Source organism: Nelumbo lutea, chromosome 3 (assembly GCF_056320005.1).
Source record: "Nelumbo lutea isolate HS-2025 chromosome 3, American lotus-T2T, whole genome shotgun sequence".
In the NCBI taxonomy this organism is placed as follows: Eukaryota; Viridiplantae; Streptophyta; class Magnoliopsida; order Proteales; family Nelumbonaceae; genus Nelumbo; species Nelumbo lutea.
The window spans coordinates 93,164,684-93,174,190 of record NC_142686.1 but is presented as its reverse complement, the minus strand read 5'-3'; the positions used below and the strand labels follow the sequence as shown (position 1 = coordinate 93,174,190).

At 40.0% G+C, this 9,507-nt stretch overlaps 1 long non-coding RNA gene across 3 annotated transcripts; it reads right to left on the bottom strand.

Moving 5' to 3' along the window:
* Positions 1 to 6,369: 6,369 nt before the first annotated feature.
* LOC148866895 (uncharacterized) lies at positions 6,370 to 8,582 on the bottom strand. Of its 3 annotated transcripts, none has more exons than XR_016110347.1 (4): positions 8,008 to 8,582; positions 7,271 to 7,333; positions 7,003 to 7,143; positions 6,370 to 6,875 (listed from the first exon to the last, which is right to left on the bottom strand). It is a non-coding gene; the product is annotated as an uncharacterized LOC148866895 (long non-coding RNA). The 3 variants fall into 3 exon arrangements; XR_016110349.1 differs by having other exon boundaries at positions 7,276 to 7,333; positions 8,008 to 8,554; XR_016110348.1 differs by lacking the exon at positions 7,271 to 7,333 and having other exon boundaries at positions 8,008 to 8,554.
* Positions 8,583 to 9,507: the final 925 nt, after the last annotated feature.

Genomic DNA, 9,507 nt, shown 5'->3' with positions numbered 1-9,507 from the left:
ATGCATGTTGGATGTCATAGGGAGTCCTCTCTAGACGTGAGTTGTTGCCATTATCCTATGCATGTTGGATGACATAAGGTCTCTCTAGACGTGAGCTGTCGTTGGTTGGTTCGGTGGGTCTTGAGCTGACCCTCCATCATTCTCCCCCACTTGGAAAGAACTTGACCTCGAGTCATGATCGGGGTATGCAAGTGTCGCTTCTAATAAATAACAATGAAGATCAACAACATTAAATGTTTTAGAAATACCCATGTGATCTGGCAAGTCCACTATGTAAGCATTGTCATTGATCTTCTTAATAATCTTGTATGGACCATACTTCCGAGGCTGTAGATTGCTATGCTTTCAAATGGGTATGCGTTCCTTCCTTAAGAACACCATGACTTCATCACTGACGTCAAACACCTGGTACCTGCGATGCTTGTAAGCTGCGAGTTTATACTTTACATTGGTCCTTTGAAGTTTCTGCTGTACTTTTTCCTGTGCTGACTGAATCTGTCCTGCCAACTGCTTTGCTAAAGTACTAAGGCCTGGTACCCTAGGTAGCTTCACCAAGTCCAACGCATGGTTAGGGACTTTCATATAAACAATAGAAAATGGGGATCAACCTGTAGAGCTATGAGCTACATTGTTGTAGGCAAACTCTGCTTGAGCAATGGCAAAGTCCCACTGCTTTGGCCTCTCTCTGCAAATACTGCGGATTAGGTTACCCAAAGTTCGATTTACCACTTCTGTCTGCCCATTAGTCTGCGGATGAGCTGTATTACTGAAATTTAATGACGAGTCAAATAGCCTCCACAAGGTCATCTAGAAGTGACTTAGGAACCTCGTATCTTGGTCCGGTGTAATGGTCTTAGGTATCCCATGTAAACGGACAATTTCCCTGAAGAATAGTTTGGCTATTGCTATTGCATCTGCGGTCTTCTTGCATGGGAGGAAATGGGCCATCTTGAAAAACCGGTCAACAACCACAAAGACGGAATCCATGTTTCATGGAGTCTTCAGCAAGCCCAACACGAAATCCATAGACAAGTCTTCCCAAATAGCAGTAGGAACTAGTAAAGGCATGTAAAGACTAGTATTCTGGACCTGTCCCTTAGCTGTCTGACATATATAGCACCTACTCACGATAGTGGTCACATCTCTTCTCAGTTTAGGCCAATAGTAACGCCCCTTGACAGCCTCAATCGTCTTGTCCCTCCCGAGGTGTCCGGCTAAGCCGCCACCATGCAAATCCCTGATGATTTTCTCACGAAGGGAGATGCAAGGAATGCATAGTTGGTCCCCCTTCATAAGAAATCCATCATGTACGTAGAAATCACCCGCTGACTGCCGATTCATGCACTTTTCCCAAACCTACTTGAAGTCTTCATCCTGGGCGTACAGATCTTTCAAACATTCAAAGCCCACAATTTCCATACTGAGAGTCTTAATTAGGGCCACACGTCTGCTCAAAGCATCGGCCATTGTATTCTGTTGTCCAGCCTTATACACAATTTTGTATGAGAATTTATCAATAAAGGCAGACCACCTAGCATGCAGATCGCTCCTCAACTGTTTTTGCTTATAATGAAACCCAAGAACAATAAACTATCGCTCATAAAAGTACACTTCTTTAAATTAGCATATAGTTTATTTCCCCTTAACGCACTCAATACCCCTCGGATATGTCATATGTGTTCATCAACAGACTTGCTATAAATCAAGATATCATCAAAATATACCACAACAAATTTACCAGTGAAAGGGCATAGTACCTAATTCATTAGTCTTATGAAAGTGCTTGATGCGTTAGCTAGTCCAAAAGGCATGACTAACCACTTAAACAATCCATCTCTTGTCTTGAAAGCGGTCTTCCATTCGTCTTCGGGACGGATTTTGATATGATGATAACCACTCTTGAGATCGATCTTGGAAAAGATCACAGCTCCATCAAGTTGATCAAGCATGTCATCCAACTTAGGAATGGGAAACTTGTAGCCAATAGTGATCTTGTTGATTGCTCTGCTGTCAACACACATCCTCCAACTCTCATCTTTCTTCGGTGTTAATAATGCTGGTACCGCACAAGGACTCATGCTAACTTGGATGTGCCCCTTTTTCATCAGTTCCTCTACCTTCTCCCATAAAATTTCATTCTTTTTAGGACTCATTTTGTAGTGTGGCAGATTAGGTAGGCTAGCACCAGGAGCAAAATCAATGTGATGTTGAATGTCTCGCATGGGTGGAAGCTCATTGGGTAACTCGTCAGGAACTACATCATGAAACTCGTCGAGCAATCCCTACACTTCCACTGGAATTTTGTTCTCCCCTAATGGTTTACTCATACTCTCTCCTTTTATAACCAGTAAGTGGACATCACGGGTATCTTTACACTCCCTTACAAACTCAGAGTAGTGATGTGTTATGGTAAGAAAATTCCTCTCCTCTACCTTTAAAGCCTTGGTTTGGTTCTTTTCTACCATAGGTAATAGTGTATAGCGCATACCCTCTTTCTCGAGCTGGTATGTGTTCTTCCTACCCAGGTGTTTGGCATCTGCACCAAACTGCCATGGCCTACCAAGCAAAATATGGCAAGCATCCATATCCACAATATCACAATAAACCTCACTAGTATACTTACCAATAGAGAATGGAACCTTGCAGCTTCCTCCATACGTACGCCCCCGACCTCCTTGATCCAACCAATCGTGTATGGGTTTGGGTGTTTCTCAGAAATTAGTTGTAGTTTCTGTACCACATCCCTGCCGATAATATTCTCCTAACTGCTGCTATCAATAATCAATTCAAACAATTGACCTTGTACTGTATACCTAGTGCAAAACAGCCGGTGTCGTTGTGTGGCATCTTTACTTCTCTGAGATAGCATTAGCTTCCTCACAACACACGTGTACTCTTCATGCTCATAAGTACCTTCTTCGTCCTCTCCATCGGGTCCACAATATACTTCGTCGTCACCAACTTCTTCCTCATCCCTCTCCACCATGTTAACTGCCTTTCTTCTGGGACAGTCACTAGACCTATGCCCAACTTCATTGCACTTGAAGCACTTAAAAGGAACAGGTTTTGCGTAGGGATTAATGGTTTTAGGAGGGTTTGAAGTATTACCTTGAGTGTTTCCTCCCGTGGCAACCTTACTAGTGTTAGCTACATTTGGCGGATGGGAGGGTTGTACCCATTGAGTTGGCTTGCCCTTGTCAATCGTTGCGGGCCTGTTGTCGTTCCCACTATACCGTCGATAATTATCAGCTCGGGTCCTCTCTTGGAACATTAACTCAGCCTTCAAAGCTAAGTTCCTGGCTTCCTACACACTCAGAACCATCTGGGATCCAATCTTGTCTCGGATTGTAGGTTTCAAACCGCTCAAATAACGGGCTGCCTGTTGATTGTCGCTTTCCGACAACTGGTTCCTTTCAGCCAATCTCAGAAATTCTGAGGTGTACTCGTTCACACTTCTTGTTCCCTGCGCACACCGTTGGTACGACTCAAACATATATTGCTCATAATCAAGAGGCAAAAACCTATCTTTTACTAATTATTTCATGGGTCTCCACGTTCGAACTGGACCTCTTCCTTCTCTGATCCGAGTCTCCCTCATTCGTTCCCACTAGATAGATGCTCTTCCCTTCAATTGAAAATCTACTAATTTCACTCTTCTTTCTTTTAGGATTTCCATGTACTCGAAGAAACGGTCGACCTCGGTGATCCAATCTAGAAGGCCCTCTATATCTAGATCTCCACTAAAAGTAGGGATATCCACCTTGAGTTTTAAACTCATCATCATTCCAACGATGATTAAAATTGCCATGATAATTCCTACTGGTCTTGCCATCACCGGGAAGAACTGGAGCAATGCCAAATTCTAGCTCGTCGTCGCTATCATCATCAATAATAGGGTTCCTGGGTATAGGATTAATGATTGGCCTATCGTGGTTGTCTCCCCCGACTTGGTGCAATGCGTTACCCCTATTCCTTAGGACATCCTCCCGCAACAAAGTCTGTAGTTGTCCAGCAATCTCTACCAACTATTGCTCAATGTTACGAGTGATTGTTCGCTGCTCTTTGATTGCTCTCCAAACAGCTTGTAACCCATGATCTCCATCACAGGGTTGGTTGCGACTGCTACTGTCCTGGTTGGCCATCTGATTGGGCGAACTCCCGCTCTGATACCACCTGACGCAGCGTGACGCACTCGACCAGGCGAACAAGCACCGGACGATCGAGTCGACTTCGGTCTTGAAGCCTCACGAAAGAAAGAACTAAGCGTAGCCTTAGTAGAGAGAGAAAAAGGTGATAAGAAATTCTTGTGTGTATCATTGAGCTCTGAAACTGAAGTATTTATAATACATACGAGTAGACTTGTAGACTAAAATAACTAGGTAATTTAGGCTTGTAAAACAACTAGGAACTTGACTTCTAAAACATCTTCGAATTCTTCTTAAGTATGCTTTTGACGTCCACCGTTCGATAGCCACCATCGTCCGATGCATGTTGGATGTCATAAGGAGTCCTCTTAGACATGAGTTGTCGCCATTATCCTATGCATGTTGGATGACATAAGGTCTCTCTAGACATGAGCTATCGCCGATTGGTTCGGTGGGTCTTGAGCTGGCCCTCCATCAGAAAATGAGCAACATAGGACACTTGTTAGTCTAAAAATAATTCATTTTTAGGAAAAAAGTGTTTGATTCATAGCAATATTTTCTCATTCTGCCTATTTTTACCCATTCTTTTCCATTTTAGAATTTCATCTTGGGTGAGAATGATAAAGATTGAAAATTGAACCAAACATCACCTAATGCATTAGCTATGGGATTCTTCATGTGGACCCCACCTATTGAAAAGGGGAGAGGGGTGCCTAATCCCTTCCCTCTCCCATCCACGTCCTACTCAGATCGGTTGGACCATTACCTTAGGTTTGGAGTCATTGGTTGGGCCAAGTTGGTTCTATGTATAATAACTCGGGAGGCCCACAACTCTCAATTTATATTAATGATGGATGGCAACTCTAAATCAGATCAAGTGAGCCATTTTTTGACATTCACAAATCGGCGACTCCGCTAGGGAGTTCTTGGACTATAGGTTGGTCCCACATGGGGATGCCCAATTTTTTTCTTCTTTTATTGAAAATAAGTTTGTTTTTCTTGTTTCAAGTTTAGATTATTGCATGTGATTCTTTTTGTTTTCTTTTATTGATAACAAGTGTGTTTCTCATGTCCCATGTTTGGCATACAAGTTCTTTTTTTATTTTTCTTTCACATTCAATTTTCTTGCATCAATTGAATGAATTCTCTCTCTCTCTCTCTCTCTCTCTCTCTCTTTCATTCTCAAGTTTGGATCTACATGATTTTGGATTAAAAAAATTACTTTGCATATTCATTTTACTCTCTTGAAGTAAGAAATTTGCTTTAGAGAATAAGCCTCTTTCATGCTCTTATGTCAATTATGTTTGGATAATGGAAATACATATTTTATTGAGAGACAAAAGTCAAATTGTACGTGGGAAGTGTGTGGAATTGTCAACAAATTGAATGTTTCCTATCCCTATCCCCTAATCCTTAATTCAACTCAAGTGTGGAAAAGAGAGAATAGGTATGAAGATGAAGTAAGTTTTGGGAGATGAGAATGCTAAAACAAGAAGGGGAAGGGCAATGTTTTACTACATGTGATGAATTAATGCACAAGTTGTTTGAGGAATTTTGATAGCATATGCACACAATCTAATTCAATGGGTTGTCAATGGATCATTTAACATGAGGAGCAAAGTCTTTACTTGGACAAGCATGGATTTCTTTCATTAGTGTTCATGGCTTATGTTTGAGACTCTGAAGAAGCAAGTGTGTCACTCTTTTGATCATCTTATTTATTTCTTTTGTTTTTTACCCTCATGGATTATCAACATGATTTAATCTTTAATTTAGAGTTGGTTTTGACATGGATTTGGATAGGATTTGAATATGAGATTTTCTTTGAAAGCATGTCACACCAATAAAACTAGGATTTATTGCTTCTTTGATGCTTCTACATGTAAATACCAAGATGAAATGTGTTATTCTTGAAAGTCAATACAGGTAGGAAATGATGATTTTGAACCCATGATAGTGCTGAATGTTAGCGGTTATGACAACATGTAATGACATGATGATTTGAGATTGATTTACATGCTAAAATTATTGTCTCCATGAAATTTTAGAACCTATCATGTGAAAGGAAATGATGCTTTGAAAATTGGTTTGCTTGTTGAAATGGACATGTGATTTTTTGTTTGGATCATAAATTGCTTACAATTGCTGATTATGCTGAAATGTGATGGAGGTTAAATCATTAATGTCATTAGGTTGAAATTGTATCATACTGGAGAGCTTGGTCTTTGACAATAGGGTTGAAATGAATAAGATGAATGGTTTAAAACATAAAGGAAATAATGGACAAAGGAGGAAGGAAAACAAAGCAAAGATAACAAAAGGCAAAAACAAAAATAAAGAGAATATGGAGGTGCTTTTCACGCGTGCGTCAAGCCAATCCGAGCTGGGGAGGGGCAAGGTGGGGTGGGTGCGGCGTGTAAGTTCAAACAGGTGTCTGTTCGAATTTTGAATTTATTTAAAAAAAATGTTTTTTCTTTCTTTTTTTCGTCTCTTCCTCTTTGTGCCTTTTTGAACAGGTGCACTGTTCTGAAGAGATTCCTATTTGAAAGGGCACCTTTGTGTCCATTCGGGTCTGAGATCAATCTATAAAAAGGAGGTTGGTCAACCTAGTTGATACACATCAATTTTTGACAGTCTTCTTCTCTGTATTGTCTATGAAATTTGTAGTGAGGTGATGAGTTCTCCTTCTCTCTGCAATTCCCAATTTCAAGATTCTGCAACAACAAACTCCTGCAAGTTCCAATTTGGAAAGCGATTACCAATAAGTTCCATTCTGCCTTCTTTATTAATTTACAACAAGATTAAATCATATATAGTGATTCTACTCAAGCAATAGGATAAATTGAGTCCTTCTAACCTTACTTGAATCATTAATGGGAGTGCATTTCATCTACTTCATTGAATGGAGAGGGTACTAAGCCTGAAATTTGCAGTGAGGTGATGAGTTCTCCTTCTCTCTCTGCAATTCCCAATTTCAAGATTCTACAACAACAAACTCCTGCAAGTTCCGGTTTAGAAAGCGATTACCAATAAGTTCCATTCTGTCTTCTTTATTATTTTACAACAAGATTAAATCATATAGAGTGATTCTACTCAAGCAATAGGATAAATTGACTCCTTCTGACCTTACTTGAATCATTAGTGGGAGGGCATTTCATGTACTTCATTGAATGGAGAGGGTATTAAGCCTGAAATTTGCAGTGAGGTGATGAGTTCTACTTCTATCAATTTCTTCATCTTTTAAATTTGTACCCTAAAACTATTACAAAATAATAATAATAATAATAATAATAATAATAATAATTTGCACCCTACAAATTAAGGCTGACTAATAGGCCAATCCAATATTTTAACATGAATCATTGTACACAATGACATGCATAATCCTAACAAAATAGAGCCACTGCATTTGTACTATCTCTACATTACTAACAGCTCCACAAATGGGTTCTCTATCTTTCCATCTCCACTGAAATTGCTTTCCTCTGGTTTGGCTTGTAGCTGACAGCTTGGATAAAGAGATAAAGAGCAATTGCACAAGTGAATAAAAAAATAAAAGAAAATAAGCTACTTCCAATAGAAAATTCAAAAAGGAAAATTTCAGCAAACTCTCATACTTCATGATTTCGGCTCAGGCAGCCCTCTTTAAGACCCATTTAACCAATTTGTGAACAGGCTGCCTTAATTACCTTTTTTCCCCTTTACCAAGACTTTCAGTCATTGAAAATCAAGAAATAAAGATATCACGCAGTCCTATTAACTATGCTTCTCTACATTGCTGGATTGTCTTGAGCTTCAAACTCTAAATCTATCAAGATCGAGGTTGTGCAGGTGTAAACACATCAGAAACGTAATATCTTACCAACTTGTAGTTCTTCCTTCCATTGGTTCACTGCATGAAGCCATGGACAGATGCAGGGTGATCGATGTAAGTATACCCAGCACAGACAGACATCAAAGAACATGTCCACCATCTCCCTGCTGTGAGATCTTGAGCAAGACCACACAGCCAGCCTGCACATGAACAGCGCATCGAGGTAGAGGGCTACCATCAGTGATCAGTTGTTGAAAGAGTCATCGGTGTCCGTCCGGCCGGCAGGCTTCACTGTCATCACACTAGTTTTTGAGCAGCGATAGACACCTACCACGATGCAGTGTTACATGAATCAGCTGCGCGGTCTTGAGCAAGATCTCTCAACAAATTACTCTCCCTCATCATCACATATCAGCAGTAGTGTTCCAAGCCACCACCAACCTCATCATTTCTTGAGAGCCCTGTAAAAACCAACAAAGAGAATACATGAAGTGCTGATGCTCTGAGAGAGAGAGAGAGAGAGAGAGAGAGGGAGAGTCATGGCTTTATAACATGAAAAAGCAAAATCAGAAAGAGAAAAACAGATACAGGTAAATTAAGCCAGAAGTATTCATGTTGTGTTTATATATAGAAGCAGCAGGTACAATTATAGTACTTGAAGGTGAGTAAACCTACCTTTGCAAAATTACATATTTCATCTCCTGTGGTGAAGAGAATCACAGCTGGGTTTGTCACCCTTACTCTTTTCTTTTTCAGTTTTGTCATGAGGAGCTCGGGTTGAAATTGGAAATCTAATTTGTTAATTAATTAGGTCATCTTAAGTAGTTAGCTAGAGTGAATTACATACAGCTAGAAACTGACAAAGAAAAGGGCATTGTGGGTCAAGTAATTAATGGTGATTTTGTTGAGGGCCCAAGCCTAAATGAAGGAAAAATCAGAGTAGTTATCAAATTGGAATCCCAAAATTTCTATTTTTATTTGAGCTTTGAATGCTTAGATCATCATTTTGAGGAATGCAGGGCTATCAGTAACCTTCAAAAGACTGTACCTAGCAGTGATGGGGACTGGGTTTTGGAATTTCCATGAGAAGAAGGGTTTCAACACCAAATTAAAAATCAAAGGCGGGTTTGCTAGCTGCTTTAATTCCTTCAGAAACCTCTACACAGGAAAAGCCATATTAGGTTATTCATTAAAAGACAAAGCAATAAGCTTTTCCGTTCTGCCATTTCAGAGATTTCTTTTTTAATTCATTAAAGGAAAAAGCAATATAAGCTTTTCCCTTCTGCCACTTCAGAGATTTTTTAATTGTTAAAAGATAAAGCACTAAGCTTTCTGGTCCTCACATTGAGATAGAACATAAAGCCACTGTCAATGTAAATTTCACATTGGACAGCTTATCTGAAATGTACTTAAAACATACTAAAACTTAAAATGGGCTATAGATTGTGGGCAGCCCAGCCCCGAACCCAGAAACCTCCCAAGCTTAGGTGAAGGCAGGCAGGATTCAAATTCAATCACAGGTCCCGCTACAATCATATCCAAGCGAAA